General features: G+C 47.7%; 1 long non-coding RNA gene across 2 annotated transcripts; it reads left to right on the forward strand.

Annotated features, from left to right (window-relative positions):
• The first annotated feature begins 16,688 nt into the window (after nt 1-16,688).
• Nucleotides 16,689-19,086, forward strand: LOC102707142. 2 transcript variants are annotated; one of them, XR_001550788.2, is made up of 4 exons: nt 16,689-17,119; nt 17,603-17,680; nt 17,795-17,862; nt 18,767-19,086. It is a non-coding gene; the product is annotated as an uncharacterized LOC102707142 (long non-coding RNA). The 2 variants fall into 2 exon arrangements; XR_423734.3 differs by lacking the exon at nt 16,689-17,119 and having other exon boundaries at nt 17,129-17,680.
• The last annotated feature ends 3,304 nt before the right edge of the window (nt 19,087-22,390 follow it).

Here is a 22,390-nt window from a genome sequence, read left to right on the forward strand (position 1 = left end):
TTGATGCTTGGTAAGCCAGTCCATTCCCAAAATGACATCTAGGTCTTTAGATTCGAGAAGGATGAGATTGGCTAGAAAGGGTGTCCCTTGGATTTCTATGGGCACGTTAGGGCTATAAAGGTCCGAAAACATACTATGCCCTGGAGTATTAACCTGCATCGGGTCTCTTAACTTTTCCCTTTTTAACCCAAGCATTCCCACAAACTTCCTTGAAATAAAAGAGTGTGTAGCACCAGAATCAAAAAGTACTGTAGCAGGTACGGAGTTGACAGGAAACGTACCCAGTATTACTTCTGGCGCAGCCTGTGCTTCTTCGGCGGTGACGTGATTCACGCGAGCTTGCACGAACCTTTGCCCACTGCGCTTCGGCTTCGGGCACTTGTCAGCAAAGTGACCTGGGTCGCCACAGTTGTAGCACACCCCAGGCTTTGCACCTGCATCCTTCCTGGCTGGAGGAGGTTGAGCTGTCGGTGGAGGAGCATTCTGCTGCCGAGGAGCTGGTGCAGGAAAAGCACGCTGAGTAGGAGCGCGCTGGGACGAACCACTGGAGATGTTGCTGGGGTTGTAAGGACGATGTTGGCGGACAATGAAGGTTGATTGCCCGTGTTGTTGATTCTGAGGATAGGGACCGGTGTGGAATCGGGGCTTCTGAGGAGGCGGCTGGTTAGACCTGAACTGCGAAGCCTTCCTCTTCTTGTCCATCTGGAGGTGCTGGTCCTCTTGACGGATGGCCTTGTCCACTAGTTTCTCAAAATCAGCATAGTCGCCCGAAAGCAACTGCTTCTTCAGTTCATCATCCAAGCCTCCGAGGAACTTTTCTTGCCTTTCGGCGTCGGTGCGGACATCCTCAGGAGCGTATCGCGCTAGGCGATTGAACTCATGAAGGTACTCTGTCACTGTCTTGGTACCTTGCTGCAGAGCGCGGAACTCACGCTTCTTCTGGGTGACTATCCCGTCAGGGATATGGGCCTTGCGGAAGTTAAGACAGAACTCCGCCCAAGTCACTTCTGTAGTAGCAGTGCGGGTAGCCAGGAAATTATCCCACCAAGCAGAGGCGGGACCCATCAGTTGATGTGCGGCGAAGGAAACCTTCTCTTGGTCAGTGCACTGCAATAAGTTGAGCTTCTTCTCGATAGCATGGAGCCAATCACTTGCCTCCATGGGGTTGGTGGTGCTTGAGAAAGTTGGGGGACGGACGCGGAGGAACTCCGGTAACTTGGACTGCACTGGGGGTGGTCCCTGCTGTTGCTGGTTGTTCTGACTTTGATTTAGAAGCTGCTGTAGCATTTGTTGGTGCTGCTGCTGTTGCTGTTGCATCTGCTGCATCATCCAAGAGAGCATCTGCGTCTGGTTAGCAAGAATCTGGGCGAGCGACGGGTTCTCTGGTGGAGGCGGCGGGGGCGGTCCTCCGGTGCTGGACTGGTCGGTGTCGCGGTTGCCGTGGCGGGTGTTCACCATCTACGGGGCGGGAGGAACAGAAAGAGAAAGAAGAAAAAGAAACGACTAAGCAAACAGGGGCTTTATTTAATTAGTGAACTGTAATTGTCTTGCTTAAGAAACACACTTAAAAACCACACAACTCCTGGCGGTACAACCATAACCCCACTACTGCTATGGTTCACCACTAGCCCCAAGCGAAGCAAACCTAACACACCAAAACTAGCACACAACGACTAAAACGAAGCTAAGGGCGGCGTCTAGGGCACGGAAGGAGAGCGACGATCGACGACAGGGGACGGATCTTCTTCCTCGTCTTCAGAGCGGCTTCTTGAGTTGCTAGGGAGACCATCTTCGTCTTCACCAGAAGCGGACTCACTGCTGCTAGAGACCGCGACGACCCTGTTGCGGTTCCTTGCTGCGTTGAACGGGGAGACACCTTCCTCGGGCACCGGGGTCGGAGAGGTTGGCACCATCTGCATCAGGGGTCCTGGTTCATCCGGGGCACCGGGGTAAGACTGAACTCTGGGCGGCCCACGGGTTCGCTTCCTTGCCGTCGTGCGACACCTTGCACCTCCGGGCTCTGGGAGTCCTTTGAGCCTGGCATTCTCCTTCTTCAAGCGGTCGACCTCATCTTGCAGACGAACGATCTGAGTGAGCTTGGCGTCGTTCAGAGCCTTGGACGCTTCGTGGAGGTCGTGATGCATCTGGTCGAGACCCTGCAGCACCGTGCACATCCTACCGAAGGTAGGGTCTTGCTCACTTCGGGCAGACCGAAACCTACTGACCATGGAATTGGGTCCACGACCAGGGTGATACCGGTAAGCCGAATGCCGAAACGTCAGGTCATGCCTGGCCCTGAGCGTTGTCATCAGACTGTAGGCAGCTTCCTGGCAGGCATGCTCATGTGATCCTCCAGCTCCTTCTGCTTCCAAGTTAGGGAGAAAACCGGGGATTCCATGTAGCTCCAATCTTACTCGGTGGGGAAACTCGCCTTCAAGAGGATGGATCGTGGTGTACTCCGGCTCATAGGGGTATCCTGCGGTGAATGAGACTCTTGCCAACTCTGCCACGAATCCAGTCATCCCGTTTCCACGATGATACAAAAGGTGGTCAGCCATCTAAAGAGCACAAGGATTTGGAATCAATAGATGCAAAATTTTGTTTCAAGATAAATAAATCATAAAAGAAAGAAAGTAAATAAAGTTTTACCCGTAAATCGATTTACTCACGCTTTTCAACAAAAGGGGTTTTGTCTTTTTAAATCACTCACGCTTTTGAATAACACCAACCCATTTTCAAAACACTCCCACTTTCGCAAACTATGCACAAACATGAAAAGCGGAGGGCTCTTAGGGTTTCCATTGGGCTGATCCTACGGTCAAAGGAGGCTCTGATACCAACTTGTCACGCCCAGAAATTCCTCACACGAATTTCTGAACTTATTTGTGTATTAAATCCCTGTCCAGGACCAGCCAGGGTACACAAAAAGACAATGTTGATTACATAACCCTCATTCTTAGAAACAACTGAAAATTACACTTATTCTAGCGGAAATGCAGCGGAAAGAAAAAAACAAAGGGGTAGACTAGCTCCAGCGGGTACGGCTCCAGTCCACAGGCAACACTTCGACGGCGGAACAGCTCACTCCTGAGAGGCACCTCCATCGGACTCTACTTCTAGCTCTGGGTTGGGAAAGTTAAGCAAGGCTGAGTACAAACCACCGTACTCAACAAGTAACATGGACAAGGGGGAAACAAATGATGCATAGGGATTAACAAGGACAGGCTCGGGTTGGTTGCGACAAAGCAGCAATTTAAATAAATAACAGAGCTTAAAGAATAAAGGTAATTAAATACAGTGAAGCATAAATAAATAAACAGTTGTAAAATACCACAACACTGTCCAACGTTACACCACGTTGCAACAGGCCCAACCACTACTCAACGTTACACCACGCTGCAGTAGTCCCAAGTGATACCAGATTTTACTCAAGTTATTAGGGTTCACTAATCACAGTGAAGCTGGGAGTTCGCCCGTAACCGTGGGCACGGCTATTCGAATAGTTTATACTCTGATCAGAGGTGTACTACTGTACCCACAAGACACAACTCCACTACACTTGAACGTGCGCCGACATACCACCACGGCATACCGGAAAGGAGACCGTGATAGGACCCGTTACACAACCCTCCCTATTTAATCGTACCACACTTCAGGTTTCACCCCCTCCTTTACACCAAGTCGGGCAGTCCCCTCTTGTGCCTCGGTAGATCCGGAAGCAGGAGAAGCTTTCGTTACACCACGATTGCCCGTCCATACTCCATCACGCCTACCCTTGCCTGGGTACGTCAAATAGTTTGAAGTCATGCTCCAAATCCCACCTTACCCATTTCGGCATGTGGTTAGCACTTAACGACTTCCAGGGTTTCCCGTGAACCGGTCCTTAATCGCCATGGGTGCGACTCTCAAAACCATGCACCCATAGCCCACCATTATCAATATTTTAGTTGACCTTTAACCCGAACCGGGTAGTGAATCATTATCTCGGCTATTCAGAATTAAGCATAATTATATGTGATCCCATGAGCTATTTGTTCTAAGCATGGCTAAGCATTAACCTAGGCCTGACCCTAATCAAGTTACCCCTGGTCCAGCAACGAATAAAGTTGGATAAACAACGGCATACTAATAAGGTTTACCCGAGAATAGCATAAAGTAAGTATTTTAATTAAAACAATGCATATTTGAAATCAAAAAAACAGGGAATTTGCAATAATGGGTTCAATATGTTCAAGGATGAGTGTCACTTGCCTTGCTCTGGCCCTTGGGGAACTTCGGCGACGATCTCGAAGTAAACCGGCTCTTCGGCGGGGTCCGAATCTAAGCGACAAAGCACAAAAATAAATAAAACAGGCACAAACTCTACTGAAACAGCAAAAGAAACTATTTTTAATGGATTCTTGATAATTTTAAGAATTTAATGAAATTTGAATGGACCTAAACGGAGACTAGATGAATTACTTATGAATTTTAGAAGTTTTCTGGGTTTTTTAACTAAACAGAAAAGTCCTAAATCAATTATTGCGCAATTAATGGGGCTGCTGACGTCAGCGAGGAGAGAGGAAGCTGACGGCTGACAGGTGGGGACCACCTGTCGGTGAGAGAGAGAGGGAGAGAGGCGCTGACAGCTGGGCCCGGGAGGAGAGAGAGAAGGCGGGCGCGGGGAGCGACTGACGGGTGGGGCCCACTCGTCAGCGAGAGGGGAACAGAGTAGAACGCGGCTCGGCGAACGGCGGCGACCGGCGGGAGCGGCGGGCGACGCGGCGGCGGCGCGCGGCGACGGCGGCACGACGGCGACGGCGGCGCGACGGCGACGGCGGCACGACGGCGACGGCGGCGCGACGGCGACGGCGCGACGGCGACGACCGGCGAGCGGCGACGGCGCGACGGCGACGACGGCCAGGGCGGCGACAAACGGGAGCAACCCGGCCGACCAGCGGCGACGGCGGCTGGCGAGCAGCGACGGCGCGGCACGTGCGGGCGCAAGAGACGGCGGCCAGACGTCGGCGACGCGGAGGCGACGACGACCACGGTGGCCGGCGGGAGCGGCGGGCTTCGGCCTCGTCCGGCGACGGCGCGCGACTCGGCGGCGGCGGCCGGAAAGGGGGGAGAAAGAGGGGAGGTGGGTGCGGAGGCTCACCGGCGGCGGCGAGGGCGCGGACGGGTCGGCGAGACCGAGGCGAAGGTGGCGACGTGGGCGGGTGCGGGAGATCGGCGGTGGCGGCGGAGATCGATCGGCGGCGGCGAGGTGACCGGGCGGGACGGCGACGGCGCGACGGAGGAATGCGCGGCGCGGGGACGCTCACCGGCGACGACGAGGATTGCGACCGGTCGGCGACGGCGGCACGGAGGTGAAGACGCGGCTGGACAGCGGCGAAGGCGTCCGACAGCGAAGTGGCGCGGCGGCGGCGAGAGGCAGCAGCGCGGCGGCGACACAGGCGACGGCCGAAAGTGAGCGACGGCGCGCGGCGGCTCGGGATTTATAGGGTGGCGGCACCGGCTAGGGCGGGCGGAGGTTGGAGACCGAGTCGGCGACGACGCGGTCTCGGCGGCGGCGGATGCGGCGCGGCGGCGGACTCGGACTCGGCCGGCGCGGCGCGGGCGCGGGCGGCCGAAACGGTCACTGACAGGTGGGCCCCACCTGTCAGTGGCGCGCGGGAGAGGAGGGAGGCGGCGCGGACTCGCGGCGCGGGCGCGCGGCGAGCTGGGCCGAAGCCGCGGCCCAGGCGGGGGCGCGCGCCGGCGGGCGGAGGGAGGCCGGTCGGCTGGGCCGGCCGAGGAGGAGGATGGGCCGGCTCGGCTGGGCCGGCCCGGGAAGTAAAAGAAAAAGAAAAAGAAAAAGGAAAAAGAGAGAGGGAGGAAAATTGGACTTCGGCCCAATTTGAGAAGGAAGGGAAAAAGAAAGGAAAAAGGAGGGAAAAAGGAAAACCCCACTTTTGCCGAGTTTTAAATTAATTTGTTTGGCCGAATTTTATACTTCTGCAATTTGAATTTAAATCCTGTTAGTCGATTTGCGAGCCTCGATTTAATTGAATTAATTCCTTTTAGAGGGATTTTTCCTGAGTTAATTAAGCCAATTGTTATTTACGGATTCCTTTTTACGATTTAGGCTTAGGACGAAACTCCGGGTGTGACAATGCATCACGACCTCCACGAAGCGTCTAAGGCTCTGAACGACGCCAAGCTCACCCAGATCGTTCGTCAGTAAGATGAGGTCGATCGGTTGAAGAAGGAGAATGCTAGGCTCAAAGGACTCCTAGAGCCCGGAGGTGCAAGGTATCGCACGACGGCAAGGAAGCGAACCCGTGGGCCGCCAAGAGTTCAGTCTTACCCTGGTGCCCCGGATGAACCAAGACCCTTGATGCAGATGGTGCCAACCTCTCCGACCCCAGTGCCCGAGGAAGGTGTCTCCCCGTTCAACGCAGCAAGGAACCGCAACAGGGTCGTCACGGTCTCTAGCAGCAGCGAGTCCGCTTCTGGTGAAGATGAAGATGGTCTCCCTAGCAACTCAAGAAGCCGCTCTGAAGACGAGGAAGAAGATCCGTCTCCGGTCGTCGATCGTCGCTCTCCTTCCATGCCCTAGACGCCGCCCTTAGCTTCGTTTTAGTCGTTGTGTGCTAGTTTTGGTGTGTTAGGTTTGCTTTGCTTGGGGCTAGTGGTGAACCATAGCAGTAGTGGGGTTATGGTTGTGCCGCCAGGAGTTGTGTGGTTTTTAAGTGTGTTTCTTAAACAAGGCAATTACAGTTCACTAATTAAATAAAGCCCCTGTTTGCTTAGTCGTTTCTTTTTCTTCTTTCTCTTTCTGTTCCTCCCGCCCCGCAGATGGTGAACACCCGCCAGGGCAACCGCGACACCGACCAGTCCAGCACCGGAGGACCGCCCCCGCCGCCTCCACCAGAGAACCCGTCGCTCGCCCAGGTTCTTGCTAACCAGACGCAGATGCTCTCTTGGATGATGCAGCAGATGTAACAGCAACAGCAGCAACATCAACAAGTGCTCCACCAGCTTCTAAATCAAAGTCAGAATAACCAGCAACAGCAGGGACCACCCCCAGTGCAGTCCAAGTTGCCGGAGTTTCTCCGTGTTCGTCCCCCAACTTTCTCAAGCACCACCAACCCCATGGAGGCAAGTGATTGGCTCCATACCATTGAGAAGAAGCTCAATCTACTGCAGTGCACTGACCAAGAGAAGGTTTCCTTCGCCGCACATCAACTGATGGGTCCCGCCTCTGCTTGGTGGGATAATTTCCTGGCTACCCGCACCGCTACCACGGAAGTGACTTGGGCGGAATTCTGTCTTAATTTCCGCAAGGCCCATATCCCCGACGGGATAGTCACACAGAGGAAGCGTGAGTTCCGCGCTTTGCAGCAAGGTACCAAGACGGTGACTGAGTACCTTCATGAGTTCAATCTCCTAGCGCGATACGCTCCCGAGGACGTCCGTACCGACGCTGAAAGACAGGAAAAGTTCCTCGGAGGCTTGGATGATGAACTCAAGAAGCAGTTGCTTTCGGGCGATTATGCTGATTTTGAGAAACTAGTAGACAAGGCCATCCGCCAAGAGGACCAGCACCTCCAGATGGACAAGAAGAGGAAGTCTTCGCAGTTCAGGTCTAACCAGCCGCCTCCTCAGAAGCCCCGATTCCACATCGGCCCCTATCCTTCGAATCAGCAGCACGGGCAATCAACCTTCATTGTCCGCCAACATCGTCCTTACAATCCCAGCAACTTCTCCAGTGGTTCATCCCAGCGTGCTCCTACTCAGCGTGCTCTTCCCGCACCAGCTCCCCGGCAACAGAATGCTCCTCCACCGACAGCTCAACCTCCTCCAGCCAGGAAGGATGCAGGTGCAAAGCCTGGGGTGTGCTACAACTGTGGCGACCCAGGTCACTTTGCTGACAAGTGCCCGAAGCCGAAGCGCAGTGGGCAAAGGTTCGTGCAAGCTCGCGTGAATCACGTCACCGCCGAAGAAGCACAGGCTGCACCAGAAGTAATACTGGGTACGTTTCCTGTCAACTCCGTACCTGCTACAGTACTTTTTGATTCTGGTGCTACACACTCGTTTATTTCAAAGAAGTTTGTGGGAATGCTTGGGTTAAAAAGGGAAAAGTTAAGAGACCCGATGCGGGTTAATACTCCAGGGCATAGTATGTTTTCGGACCTTTATAGCCCTGATGTGCCCATAGAAATCCAAGGGATACCCTTTCTAGCCAATCTCATCCTTCTCGAATCTAAAGACCTAGACGTTATTTTGGGAATGGACTGGCTTACCAAGCATCAAGAAGTGATTGATTGTGCCAAGCGTACAGTCACTTTGACCAGTGAAGAGGGTAAAGTCGTGACTTATCAGTCGCTGGAGTTAGTGACAACCAGGACTTGTTTGAATCAGATGGAAGCCGAAGAGCAGCCCTCGGAAAAAGTCAAAGACCCAAAGAAGTTGGAAGACATACCAGTGGTTTGTGAGTATCCGGAGGTGTTTCCAGATGATCTCACAACGATGCCGCCAGAAAGAGAGATCGAGTTCCGTATCGACTTGGTACCCGGAACCGCACCGATCTATAAGAGACCCTACAGGATGGCCGCCAATGAGATGGCAGAAGTGAAGAAGCAAGTGGATGAACAGCTTCAGAAAGGTTATATCCGACCGAGTACCTCGCCTTGGGGTGCCCCGGTTATTTTTGTTGAGAGGAAGGACAAAACTAAGAGAATAAGTATCCTCTGCCAAGGATTGATGACCTATTTGATCAGTTGAAGGGAGCCAAAGTTTTCTCCAAGATCGATTTGAGATCAGGATATCACCAGTTGAGAATTCGGGAAGAAGATATCCCTAAGACGACATTCACTACTCGCTATGGCTTGTATGAGTGTACGGTAATGTCGTTTGGACTTACTAATGCCCCGGCATTCTTCATGAATCTCATGAATAAGGTGTTCATGGAATACCTGGATAAGTTTGTGGTTGTCTTCATCGACGACATTCTTATCTACTCCAAGTCAGAAGAAGAGCACGAGCAACATTTGCAGATTGTGCTAGAGAAGCTAAGAGAACACCAGTTGTACGCCAAGTTCAGCAAGTGTGATTTTTGGCTGCACGAAGTGAAGTTCCTTGGCCATGTGATCAATGCCCAAGGTGTAGCAGTAGACCCCAGCAACGTGGAGTCAGTGATCAAGTGGACCCCGCCTAAGACGGTTTCCCAAATCAGGAGTTTCTTAGGACTTGCGGGCTATTATCGCCGGTTCATTGAGAATTTCTCAAAGATAGCCAAGCCAATGATACAGTTGTTGAAAAAGGAAGAGAAGTTCAAGTGGTCAAGTGAGTTGCAACAGGAGCTTGAACGACTAAATTTGGGTTTAGTCGAAGAAGGCTTTGTGGCAGCTCTAGAAGCGCATCCTACTTTGGTGGATCAAGTTCGCCAATCCCAAGCAAATGATCCGGAGATAGCCGAGCTAAAGAAAAAAATGCGAGTTGGTAAGGCCCGAGATTTTTCAGAAGACGAACATGGAACAATCTGGATGGGAAATAGGTTGTGCGTACCAGATAACAAGGAGTTAAAGGAGTTGATACTTCGAGAAGCTCATCAAACCCAGTACTCTATTCACCCCGGGAGTACTAAGATGTATCAGGACCTCAAAGAAAAGTTTTGGTGGGTTAGTATGAAGAGAGAAATTGCAGAATACGTCGCCTTGTGCGATGTTTGTCAACGAGTCAAAGCAGAACACCAAAGGCCAGCAGGACTATTGCAACCTCTCCAGATTCCAGAATGGAAATGGGAAGAAATCGGGATGGATTTCATCACTGGTTTACCAAGGACTGCTGCTGGTCATGACTCGATTTGGGTAATTGTTGATCGACTGATGAAGGTCGCTCATTTCATACCAGTTCACACTACCTACTCAGGGAAAAGGTTAGCCGAGATTTACCTGGCTAGGATCATGTGTTTACACGGAGTACCTAAAAAGATCGTTTCTGACCGTGGAAGTCAGTTTACTTCAAAGTTTTGGCAGAAGCTACAGGAAGAATTGGGAACCCGACTGAACTTCAGTACAGCCTATCATCCCCAGACAGATGGTCAGACGGAAAGGGTAAATCAGATTCTTGAAGATATGCTCAGAGCTTGCGCTCTCGACTTTGGTGGAACTTGGGATAAGAATCTACCATACGCAGAGTTCTCATACAACAACAGTTATCAAGCCAGTCTGCAGATGACACCTTTTGAAGCATTGTATGGGCGAAAGTGTCGTACACCCCTCTTCTGGGATCAAACAGGAGAACGTCAAGTTTTTGGGACCGAAGTTTTAAGCCAGGCAGAAGAAAAAGTCAGAATAATCCGTGAAAGGTTGAAAACAGCTCAAACCCGACAGAAGAGTTATGCAGATAATCGTCGAAGGGACTTAGCCTTCGAAGCAGGAGACTATGTGTACCTCCGCGTCACACCTTTGCGAGGAGTACACCGGTTTCAGACCAAAGGAAAATTGGCACCACGTTTCGTGGGACCATACCGGATAGTGGAACGCAGGGGAGAAGTTGCGTATCAGTTGGAACTCCCCGCTAACATGGCCGGAATCCATGACGTGTTCCATGTGTCGCAGCTCAAGAAGTGCCTACGTGTGCCTGAAGAACAGACCAACTCCGAGCACATCGACCTGCAGGAAGATCTAACTTATGTGGAGAAGCCAGCACGGATTCTAGAAACCAGTGAAAGGAAGACTCGGAACCGTGTGATCAGATTCTGCAGAGTTCAGTGGAGTCACCACTCAGAAGAAGAAGCAACATGGGAAAGAGAAGATGAACTCAAGGCCGCCCATCCGCACCTCTTCGCCAGAGCCTCCGAATCTCGGGGTCGAGATTCCGTTTAAGGGGGGTAGGTTTGTCACACCCGGAGTTTCGTCCCAAGCCTAAATTGTAAAAAGAAATCCGTAAATAACAATTGGCTTAATTAACTCAGGAAAAATCCCTCTAAAAGGAATTAATTCAATTAAATCGAGGCTTGCAAATCGACTAACAGGATTTAAATACAAATTGCAGAAGTATAAAATTTGGCCAAACAAATTAATTTAAAACTCGGCAAAAGTGGGGTTTTCCTTTTTCCCTCCTTTTTCCTTTCTTTTTTCCCTTCCTTCTCAAATTAGGCCGAAGTCCAATTTTCCTCCCTCTCTCTTTTTCCTTTTCTTTTTCTTTTTCTTTTTCTTCCCGGGCCGGCCCAGCCGAGCCGGCCCACTCCCCCTCGGCCGGCCCAGCCGACCGGCCACTCCCCTCCACCCGCCAGCGCGCCCCGCCTGGGCTGCCGCTCGGCCCAGCTCGCCGCGTCGCCCGCGCCGCGAGTCCGCGCCGCCTCCCTCCTCTCTCGCGCGCCACTGACAGGTGGGGCCCACCTGTTAGTGACCGTTTCGGCCGCCCGCGCCCGCGCCGCGCCGGCCGAGTCCGAGTCCGCCGCCGCGCCGCAACCGCCGCCGCCGCAACCGCCGCCGCCGAGACCGCGTCGTCGCCGACTCGGTCTCCAACCTCCGCCCGCCCTAGCCGGTGCCGCCACCCTTTAAATCCCGAGTCGCCGCGCGTCGTCGCTCACTTTCCGCCGTCGCTCGTGTCGCCACCGCGCTGCTGCCTCTCGCCGCCGCCGCGCAACTTCGCCGTCGGACCCCTTCGCCGCTGTCCAGCCGCGTCATCACCTCCGTGCCGCTGTCGTCGACCGGTCGCCATCCTCGTCGTCGCCGGTTAGCGTCCCCGCGCCGCGCATTCCTCCCTCGCGCCGTCGCCGTCGCGCCCGGTCGCCTCGCCGCCGCCGATCGATCTCCGCCGCCACCGCCGATCTCCCGCACCCGCCCGCGTCGCCACCTCCGCCTCGGTCTCGCCGACCCGCCTGCGCCCTCGCTGCCGCCGGTGAGCACCCGCACCCTCCTCCCCTCTCTCTCCCCCTCTCCGGCCGACCGCCGCCAAGTCACGCGCCGTCGCCGGACGAGACCGAAGCTCGCCCCTCCCGCCGGCCGCCGTGGTCGTCGTCGCCTCCGCGTCGCCGACGTCTGGCCGCCGTCGCTTGCGCCCGCGCGTGCCGCGCCGTCGCCGCTGTTCTGCCGGGTTGCGCCCATGCGTCGCCGCCCCGGCCGTCGTCGCCGTCGCGCCGTCGCCGCTCGCCGGTCGTCGCCGTCGCGCCGTCGCCGTCGCGCCGCCGTCGCCGTGCGCCGCCGCCGCCGCGTCGCCCGCCGCTCCCGCCGGTCGCCGCCGTCCGCCCGAGCCACGCTCTGCTCTGTTCCTCTCTCGCTGACGAGTGGGCCCCACCCGTCAGTCCCACCCCGCGCCCCTCCTTCCTCTCTCCTCCCCGGGCCCGCGTGTCAGTCTCTTCCTCCTCCTCTCTCTCGCCGACAGGTGGTCCCCACCTGTCAGCCGTCAGCTTCCTCTCTCCTCGCTGACGTCAGCAGCCCCATTAATTGCGCAATAATTGATTTAGGACTTTTCTGTTTAGTTAAAAAACCCAGAAAACTTCTAAAATTCATAAGTAATTCATCTAGTCTCCGTTTAGGTCCACTCAAATTTCATTAAATTCATAAAATTATCAAGAATCTATTAAAAATAGTTTCTTTTGCTGTTTCAGTAGAGTTTGTGCCTGTTTTATTTATTTTTGTGCTTTGTCGCTCAGATTCGGACCCCGCCGAAGAGCCGGTTTACTTCGAGATCGTCGCCGAAGTTCCCCAAGGGCCAGAGCAAGGCAAGTGACACTCATCCTTGAACATATTGAACCCATTATTGCAAATTCTCCGCTTGTTTATTTCAAATATGCATTGTTTTAATTAAAGTACTTACTTTATGCTATTTTCGGGTAAACCTTATTATTATGCCGTTGTTTATCCAACTTTATTCGTTGCTGGACCAGGGGTAACTAGATTAGAGTTAGGCCTAGGTTAAGGCTTAGCCATGCTTAGAACAAATAGCTCATGGGATCACATATAATTATGCTTAGTTCTGAATAGCTGAGATAATGATTCACTACCCGGTTCGGGTTAATGTCAACTAAAATATTGATAATGGTGGGCTGTGGGTGCATGATTTTGAGAGTCGCACCCATGGCGATTAAGGACCGGTTCACGGGAAACCCTGGAAGTAAATAAGTGCTAACCACATGCCGAAATGGGTAAGGTGGGATTTGGAGCATGACTTCGAACTATTTGACGTACCTAGGCAAGGGTAGGCGTGATGGAGTATGGACGGGCAATCGTGGTGTAACGAAAGCTTCTCCTGCTTCCGGATCTACCAAGGCACAAGAGGGGACTGCCCGACTTGGTGTAAAGGAGGGGGTGAAACCTGAAGTGTGGTGCGATCAAATAGGGAGGGTTGTGTAACGGGTCCTATCACGGTCTCCTTTCCGGTATACCATGGTGGTATGTCGGCGCACATTCAAGTGTAGTGGAGTCGTGTCTTGTGGGTACAGTAGTACACCTCTGATCAGAGTATAAACTATTCGAATAGCCGTGCCCACGGTTACGGGCGAGCTCCCAGCTTCACTGTGATTAGTGAACCTTTAATAACTTGAGTAATTGGTTTTCACTCGGGACTACTGCAACGTGGTGTAACGTTGAGTAGTGGTTGGGCCTGTTGCAACGTGGTGTAACGTTGAACAGTGTTGTGGTACTTTACAACTGCTTATTTTTATTTATGCTTTACTGTATTTAAATTACCTTTGTTCTTTAAGCTCTGTTATTTATTTAAACTGCTGCTTTATCGCAACTAACCCTAGCCTGTCCTTGTTAATCCCATTGCATCATTTGTTCTCCCCTTGTCCGTGTTACTTGTTGAGTACGGTGGTTTGTACTCAGTCTTGCTTAACTTTCCCAACCCAGAGCTAGAAGCAGAGTCCGATGGAGGTGCTTCTCAGGAGTGAGCTGTTCCACCGTCGAAGTGTTGCCTGTGGACTGGAGCCGTACCCGCTGGAGCTAGTCTACCCCTTTGTTTTTCTTTCCGCTGCATTTCCGCTAGAATAAGTGTAATTTTCAGTTGTTTCTAAGAACGATGGTTATGTAATCAACATTGTCTTTTTGTGTACCCTGGCTGGTACTGGACAGGGATTTAATACACAATTAAGTTCAGAAATTCGTGTGAGGAATTTCTGGGCGTGACACCCGTCCAACACTCTCCCACAAAACACATAGATATCCGCCACCACTTCCCAAGAGATCACTCCACCAAGGGCAACATAGAAATTTCTCATGTGGGAACTGAAAAACAATTGTCGGATATTTTTACCAAACACTTAGATGAGAATAGGTTTTGTACCTTAAGAAGTGAGCTTGATATTTTGCATGCATGCATAGCACCTTGTGACTAATTGCTTATTCAATTCATGAATGATCACTAGTCACTCTTATGTGCATAAATTGAATCTATGTGCTTTTGGAGCTTCATTTTGTGTAAATGTTGGTTCTAGCACAATTTATATGGATTCACACATGCCCTTCCTAAGAAGGGTAACATGCATGTGCATAATTCATCTGATGCTACCATATGTTAAATTGCAACTTGATATGAATGTTTGTGGTTTAGCTAGTTGCATTCTCATAATGGATCAGTGTGTTTCAATCTTACTCATTCAAGTTGTCAAAATGTTTTTGGGCAAGTCATCCCTTCGAAAAACAAGTTTTAGAGTCTTCCTGGAATTTTCGGAAGTTCCGGTCAGGTTGACCGGAAGTTCCGGGGATCTTACAGAACGGTTTTCCACTCCATCAGAAGTTCCGGTTAGCCCGACAGAAAGTTCCGAAAATCCCAGTTTCGGTTTTGTATTTTTGACGAAAGTTCTGGTGAAGGGGACCGGAACTTCCGAAGGGGTCCCCAAGTATGAATAGAGGGAGACCGTGGGGAGCGTAAAAGTTTTTCACTTTTTACCTCCCCCACGGTTAGAACCCTAGTTCTCTTCTTCCCACCAAAACTAGGGCTAGATCCAAGTTCTTTGGAAGATCTTTGCACTCCACCACTAGTAGAAAATGATCCATCTATGACGTTTTCCTTATGACATTGCATTTTTTTGTCACTGAATAAATAATATGTATGATGAAATTTCACGTTTTGTCATGAATCATATGCGACGGTGGTTCGGTACCAACAACTATGACGAAAGTTAAAACAACGTCATAGAAAACTTCAGAAAATTCGTCACCGATGATGCAGATTATTGTTAGTTTGCCACGTGGATTGTCATTAAGAACGCATGCATGAGTCAACTTTCTCCTTTTAATCTACAATTAAAATTTGTAATTGGTATTTGTCACTCGTAATAACTCCAAATTTGATGGTTCTTTTTTCTATTTTTTTCTAAAGTCTCGATCTTTCATTTATTGCATTATTTTATATTAATTGTTATTTCTTGGATCTTTATCATATAGTTTGTTTTATTCCGTCTAAATGGATAACACAAATAAACAAGTTGCTGCATAATAATTGCTAATTTCTGTTCATATTCTCTATTATATCAAGTTAAACATAAGATTGTGTCCAAATTTGAGGTGCATACAAGTTTAAACATACTATCTTTATTATATAGCTTGTTTTCTTTTTTATTTTATTCCACCATTGCGAAGTAACACAAAAAAAATTATATTATATACATAAATATATTTTTCATATGTAATACGCTACATATAAGTCATCCCATAAAAATTTGAAGAATTTTGGAGCTGGTTTCTACTTTCTATATGTTAATTCAATTTTTTCATGATTATCTAAATTAATTCAAAATTGAATTACGCGTGCATCGAATAATATACCAAAAAATTCAAAAAAAATATATCTAGGCTCACATGTTCAATTGTAGCCCATGTACAGTTAAAAGATGAAAAATTAAATTGTATTGTAATGACGATTTAAATTTCTATCTCCATAGTAGCACATAATAATTACAATAATATCTATATTTGGCCAAAAAATTTTGAAAATTGGCATGAGAACATATTTTTGGTCCATAAGCTTGCAATAAAAAACTTAAATGATTTTAATGAAGTGAGACCATATATTGTTTATAAATGGATGCATTTGTCTCAAGTTATAGAAAGCTATGTGAGAAATTTGTCAATTTATGAACAATGTATGGTCTCACTTTATTAAAAACATTTAAGTTTTTTATGGCAAGATTATTAACCAAAAATATGTTGTTATGTCAATTTTTAGAATTTTCTGACCAAATATAGATATTATTGTAATTATTATGTGCTAGTTTAGAGATAGAAATTTAAATTATCCCTACAAGACAATTTCATTTTTCATGTTTCAACTGCACATGAGATACAATTGAACATGTGAGCCCGGATATAATTTTTGTGAAATTTTTGGTATCTTATTAGATGCACATGTAGTTCAATTTTGAATTAATTTTGATAACCATATAGAAATTTATTTAATATATAGAAAATAGTAATTTAGTTTGAAAATTCTTGAAACTTGTACGAGACAACTTATACATAATCTATTACATATGAAAAATGTATTGGTATATATAAGAAAATTATTATTGGGTGTTAGTTCACAATAATACAATAAAATAAAAAAGAATATACAAGCCTTTAAAAAGACGTAGAAAGAAACAAGGCCTATTTCAGCACAAATGGTCCAACTATTTGACCGTTGATCAACAATCCAATGGCTCTGATTGCAACCCAAACCCTACCAAGATATAAAAACCACCTCTCCACTCCTCTCCCCTCCACAGCCGCCCTCTCCCCTCTTCTCTTCTCTCCTCTCCTCTCCTCTCCACTCCACAGCTGGTCTGTCTTCAGCGCCGTCGGGCGTGGGAGCGGCGTGCGCCCCCGCTGCTCGCACCTCCGTCTCCGCCACCGCCGGGCGTGGGAGCGGTGCGTCGCCGTCGGCGCCTCGTGGACCTGGGCGAGGGGCGGCTCGGCGGCAGCAACGACGGTTCCTGCCCCCTCACCCCCCCCCCCTCCCGCCAGCGGTCTCCGCCCACGCCTTGCAGGTCCTGGGTGGGTGCAGCTCGGCGACTTTGGGCGGCCAGATCAGAGCGGTGGTGACGACGACGGCTTCCTCCCCCCTCCCGCCCGTGATGCTGGCAGCACCGTCCTCCATCTCTGCCATCGGAACGATGGATTATGCAATTTTTATATTTTCTATGCTTAATCTTAGTGTTTTGGTATGTCTACACTCCTGCAACAATTTATCTATGCTTATGCATGACTACTGCCTATACACATCTACATTTTTGCTATGTCTATACTATTGCCGATCAGCATTTTTGCTTTTACTATGGCTATGCTTAACCCGCTCTGTAATTTGCCATGCCTAATCTAAGCTGCTTTCAAGTGCTTAAGTTATATTTATGCCTATGCTGCTGAACTATCTGGCAGCCCTATGCTTTGTCTCACTATCATTTAGCCTCAAATTTGCTAAAGGATATCTTGTAATTAGGTACATAGGGCTTATTTTACTCACATTAGCTAAACAATATGGTCATTCCATGTGATAGCTAGAATGCTTGTGATCTATCCATTCCACCAAACTAATCTGAGGCCAAAGCTATTGTTGTTTTATTTTCCTTAGTTAAATAAATTTGAGCTCTCCATTTTGCCATGTATTTTTGTAGCTGAACTTTTGAATTAACACCTACTTTCTTCAGGGATCTTTCAGGTGAAGGCGTATTTGATATCATTTCTGATGTCTTGCAGAGTCAAGATAGAAAGATTGTTTCGGCTGGGTACTTACCAAACAGTTTTTAAATTGCCGTTATGCAGTTTGATTCGTTCTAACCAATACCTGCATTTTATTTGGCAAATACATGATAGATATCCTCATACATTTTCTTAATCAGGACCCCAACCTACTGAGGTCATATATTCTCCAACAAGAAGGGAATTCTCTTCTTGGACTTCTGATAAGGTTCTGTTTGATATTGCGTAGACTATGATAATTTCATTTGATGTAATAGCTTTTAGACATTTTGGTATTTAGCAAACTTTGCTTTTACTCCACCTTGTAAATTATAGTAATATTACTGACTGAAAATTATGAAACAATTAGGGAAAATGTGAAACAAAGTACTTTGCTCTGAATTGCACACCTCCTGTATATATAGACATATAGCAGGGTTTTCTAAAGACAATAATCTTACGGTATACAGCAAACTTATATCTAAATACACTTATCCTAAAACCTTGTAAAAGATATACCTGTCCTTAAAAGCACCCCTTATATGTAACTAGGATGGGCTATTGGGCTAACAGACATCATTCTATCTGTCATGGTTTACTATCGGATCATGCACATTGTTCACTGCTGGACACAACTAGGGCTGTTGATTTTACCTAGCATTGGAAACAACCTGGCTGAAACCGAACCATATTCAATCATAACTATCCTACTAAAGTGAGTTTTTGGTCACTTAATGTCAGGTCAAAGGAATGGTAACTGGCTTCGGGGAGGCAATGCACTAACAATTTCTTGAAATTCTTCATATTTTGATGGATTCTTTCACCAATGTCTGGACATGTAAATTGTAATTCCTTTGAAGTAGATGTGAAAATCAATATGCTGTTTGCATTCCTCACGTAAAAAAATACATTGTTTTTCTCAGCTATGATGTTATGAGAACTGGGGAAAATGAAACTAAGACTGAAATGAATCGCACTAAGCCTGAAATTTTGTTAAATGTTTGTGAACTACTACGCTTTTGCATAGTTCATCATCCCTACAAAATTAAGTAATATCCCATGCAAATAAGCTTCACAGTACTTCTGTTCTGGTTTTTGTGCACTTGCTAAATGGGCATCATATAATCTTGTAGGTGCCACTTTCTAATGAACAATGCAATGGAGAAAATCCTTGCCTTGACTTGACGGAGGGAGAAGTTTTTGGTTGTTGCAGCAGTTAGATTTATGCGGACTACATATACATCTCTTTTGAATGCTAGAGAACAATCATGTGTTCAGAGAATTTGGGTCTAGATAATACATATTTGCTTGCCAGACATGTTGTAAAAAAAGAGTAACTGAGTGATATTTTTTTGAATCAGAAATTGTTATGTGGTGTTGTGATTTGAATGATTTTTTTTGCTGGATCACATATGGCCCACCTATAAAAATGCAGCCCATCTGTGATGAAAAAATTCATGTGTCAGAACAATGTTTTTCCACGTGTCGCAACTATAATTATCTATGTATCACAAAATTTTGTGTCCACGTGTCAGATCTCTTTGGGTCCACATGGCAGAATAGGATAGAAACACACAGTGTCACGTGGCTTAATCATACACAAGCATGTAGATCTGTCGTATTGTGCCACATGTTTTCCATGTGGCTTGCCATATCACTCGCACTTGGCAGTCATTGGACAGCTGTAAAGCAATTCTATGACATTGCGAAGTAAATTCTAAGATGAATAAGGATCATCGTAGAATAAGAAGTTCTATGACGCGACTTCTACAGCAAAACGGATTTTGTCATAAATTTGTCATAGAAGTTTATTAATGATGAATTTTGTATCTTCCATGACGATAAAGAAATGTTATAGATATTACATTCTCCACTAGTGCACGTGGTGTGGAGAGGGATTCGAAGCCTCTAAGAGACGATCTCCTCCAAGTTCTAACCAAGTTCATCGTCTCAAGATACTTTGATTTAGTTTATCGTCTCAAGGTACTTTGATTTCTTCGGTTTCTTTTTTATTCTTCCTCAGAACTACATGCCTTGGGACAATGCCTTTGGAATATGCTTGGTATAACTATAGATTCGTGGTTATAGAGTATTTTTCTAAGATTTATTCACAATTTTCATGGTTGAATCATGCAAATCTTGGGTTTTGGGGATCGGGTTTGAACTCCTTCGGAAGTTCCGAAGGGCTGATTGGAACTTCCGGTCATTAGAAGTTCCGACGGCTACTTCGGAAGTTTCAAAGAAGATTCAACCCCGAGCACCATCCCATGCTTTGCATTTCTAGAGTCATCTAATCCTTATTTTCTTGTTCTTATTTGTGTGAGGATCATGGCTCCCACAAAGAAGTTTACCAGCAGTCAAAAGGCAAAAAGGGTTCACACTCCCACCTCCTCCTCAGAGAATGCCACTAACAGTGATTGGTCTCACAGCGACCATGAGCGGGTTCCTCAAATAGAGAGAGTCAACCTAAGAGGAAAACTGCTAGAAAGAAGGGCCACAACCAAAGTGCTAGCAAGCCGCTTTGATCCAACAAGGCAGGACTTTCGTACTAGGGACGTAGTTAGTCCTCTGTATGTTCACAGGCCAGTTGGCAATAGAGGTAGTGTGACCAATTGGAACAAAAAGGTGGAAGATCTTGTGAGGGCTAGGGCCAGATGCGATAAGGTGTCTGCTTCAGATAGTTGCTTCTGGACCAAGTTTCAGTAGGATTTCTATGAGACAGTGATCATGGTAAAGCAGCACAAGACTGTCCCCATGCAGTGGATAGACTGGGACGGTCTGCGCCGGCTGGATGTTCCCGTGGTCAATGAGATCATCAACATCTGCAGGCGTATGTACCTCTTAGAGATCATGGAACTTGAGCATGATGGGTGTGAGGAAATCATAGCTTAGTTCTATGCCACAATGTACTTTGGAGGAACTGAGGGAAACACCATGTTTTGGATGACACAGGGAAGGTGATACAATATCACCTACAATGACTTCATGGTTCTCCTTGGTTTTGAGAAGTACCCGTTAGAAATCTACAACAAAGTACACAACGAAGATGTTCTTAATGATGACATGATGTCCCGCACGTATATCCTTGGAGGCAATCCAGACTTGGGGGCAGTAAAAGGACTCAAGCCTACCTTTTTCTATCTCAACAGGATGTTGAGGAAGACCATTACTCCCAAGGATGGTGATGCTAGCCACATCAACTCCTATACTCGCCGGATGAGGATCCTAGATCCCTTTATTGTGCCTATGCTCATTTGGGATAAAATCTGCAATACCTCTATCACTCACAGAAAGTGTCTGGGCTACTCTCCCTACATCATGCTTATGATTGAGACTGTCACAGGAACTACCTTTGTCAAGGAAGTCAAACACACCAAGCTTGGTCTTTGCCTGGATCAGCCACTCTATGAGTTTGGAGGTGAGGGGGAGCAAGGAGGTACCAGTCAGGCAGGCTGGCGGATCCCGACAGCGTGACATTCCTAGCTCTTCTCGGGGTCGCGCTAGAGCTTCAAGTCAGCATACGTCCTCCTCCCCAACCAAATTCTTAAAGAAGATCTTCACTATTTGTTCCTCTAACCACAACATTGTTGTCAAGGAAAGGAATGCAAGAAAGAAAAACACTCAGAGGTTGAAGGAGATCCAAAAGCATCTCAACTCTCCACATTCTGACACTAGATCTGAAGGCCAAGTGAGTGAGCCAGAGGTGTGGCAGTGGGAGTTTGAAGAGGAGTTTGATCCTGACACACATGCACCCCACAACTGAGTCATCACCATGTTCCTTCACTTCTTCTCTTTTTGGTGTCTTGATACCAAAGATGGAGAAGTAATCTATCCTTCTAGTGTCGAGTTGGTTGGAACACTTCAACTATTTGTATTGCATGGCATTCATCAAACTATCTGCATCACATGTTTAATTTGTATTGTCTATGTGGTGGAACAATCATTATTTTCTATTCGTTTAAGACTATGTGATGAGATGTAATATTATTTGTGAGGCTGCTATTTCTATTGCTATGTCTATGCTTGTTTACATTTGTGCTTACTAAAAGATGCAAGGTGTAAGGGAGAGCTACTCTATGCGTATAATGCATATCTTAAGGGAGAGCTCGATCTTTACCCTGTGTCAAAATTTCGTCAAATTTATTCAATTATCTCTTGTGAATTAAATGGTTGTCATCAATCACCAAAAAGGGGGAGATTGAAAGTGCATCTAGGCCCCTAAGATTAATGATAATCAAAAGATGAGGACTAATGATGTGGTTGAGAATGTGAAGGTATAAACAGTCCTCATGAAAAAGTTGTTGTTGCGCCGCCCACATGAAAAGATAAGAAAAATCGGTATATTCGTGTTGGCGTGTGTGTTTACTTTGAATTTGAGTCAACTAGAAATACTGTACTATAAAGAGGGGTGTACAAATAAAATCTAGCAATGAATCCGGTGCTTAGAAATATTTTTGAAGTGCATCTTTTGCTATCTTTTTGAACTTATGCTGGAATTTACATAAGTTCCGAAGGTACTGTCCGAACTTCTGAAGAAGTCAGATTCGGTTTTGTATGATTGACGGAAGTTCCGAAGGAGAACCTTTGGAAGTTCCGAAGGGGTCAAAATCGGTTCTGTAAGAATCACGGAAGTTCCGAAGAAGACCTTTGAAAGATCCAAAGAAGCCAGAATCGGTTCTGTAAGATTCACGGAAGTTCCGGTCAAAACCTTCGAAACTTCCGTTGACTTCACTTTTCGCAGTTGACTTTGAATTTTC

The sequence above is a fragment of the Oryza brachyantha genome, chromosome 8, assembly GCF_000231095.2.
Source record: "Oryza brachyantha chromosome 8, ObraRS2, whole genome shotgun sequence".
Classification (NCBI taxonomy): Eukaryota; Viridiplantae; Streptophyta; class Magnoliopsida; order Poales; family Poaceae; genus Oryza; species Oryza brachyantha.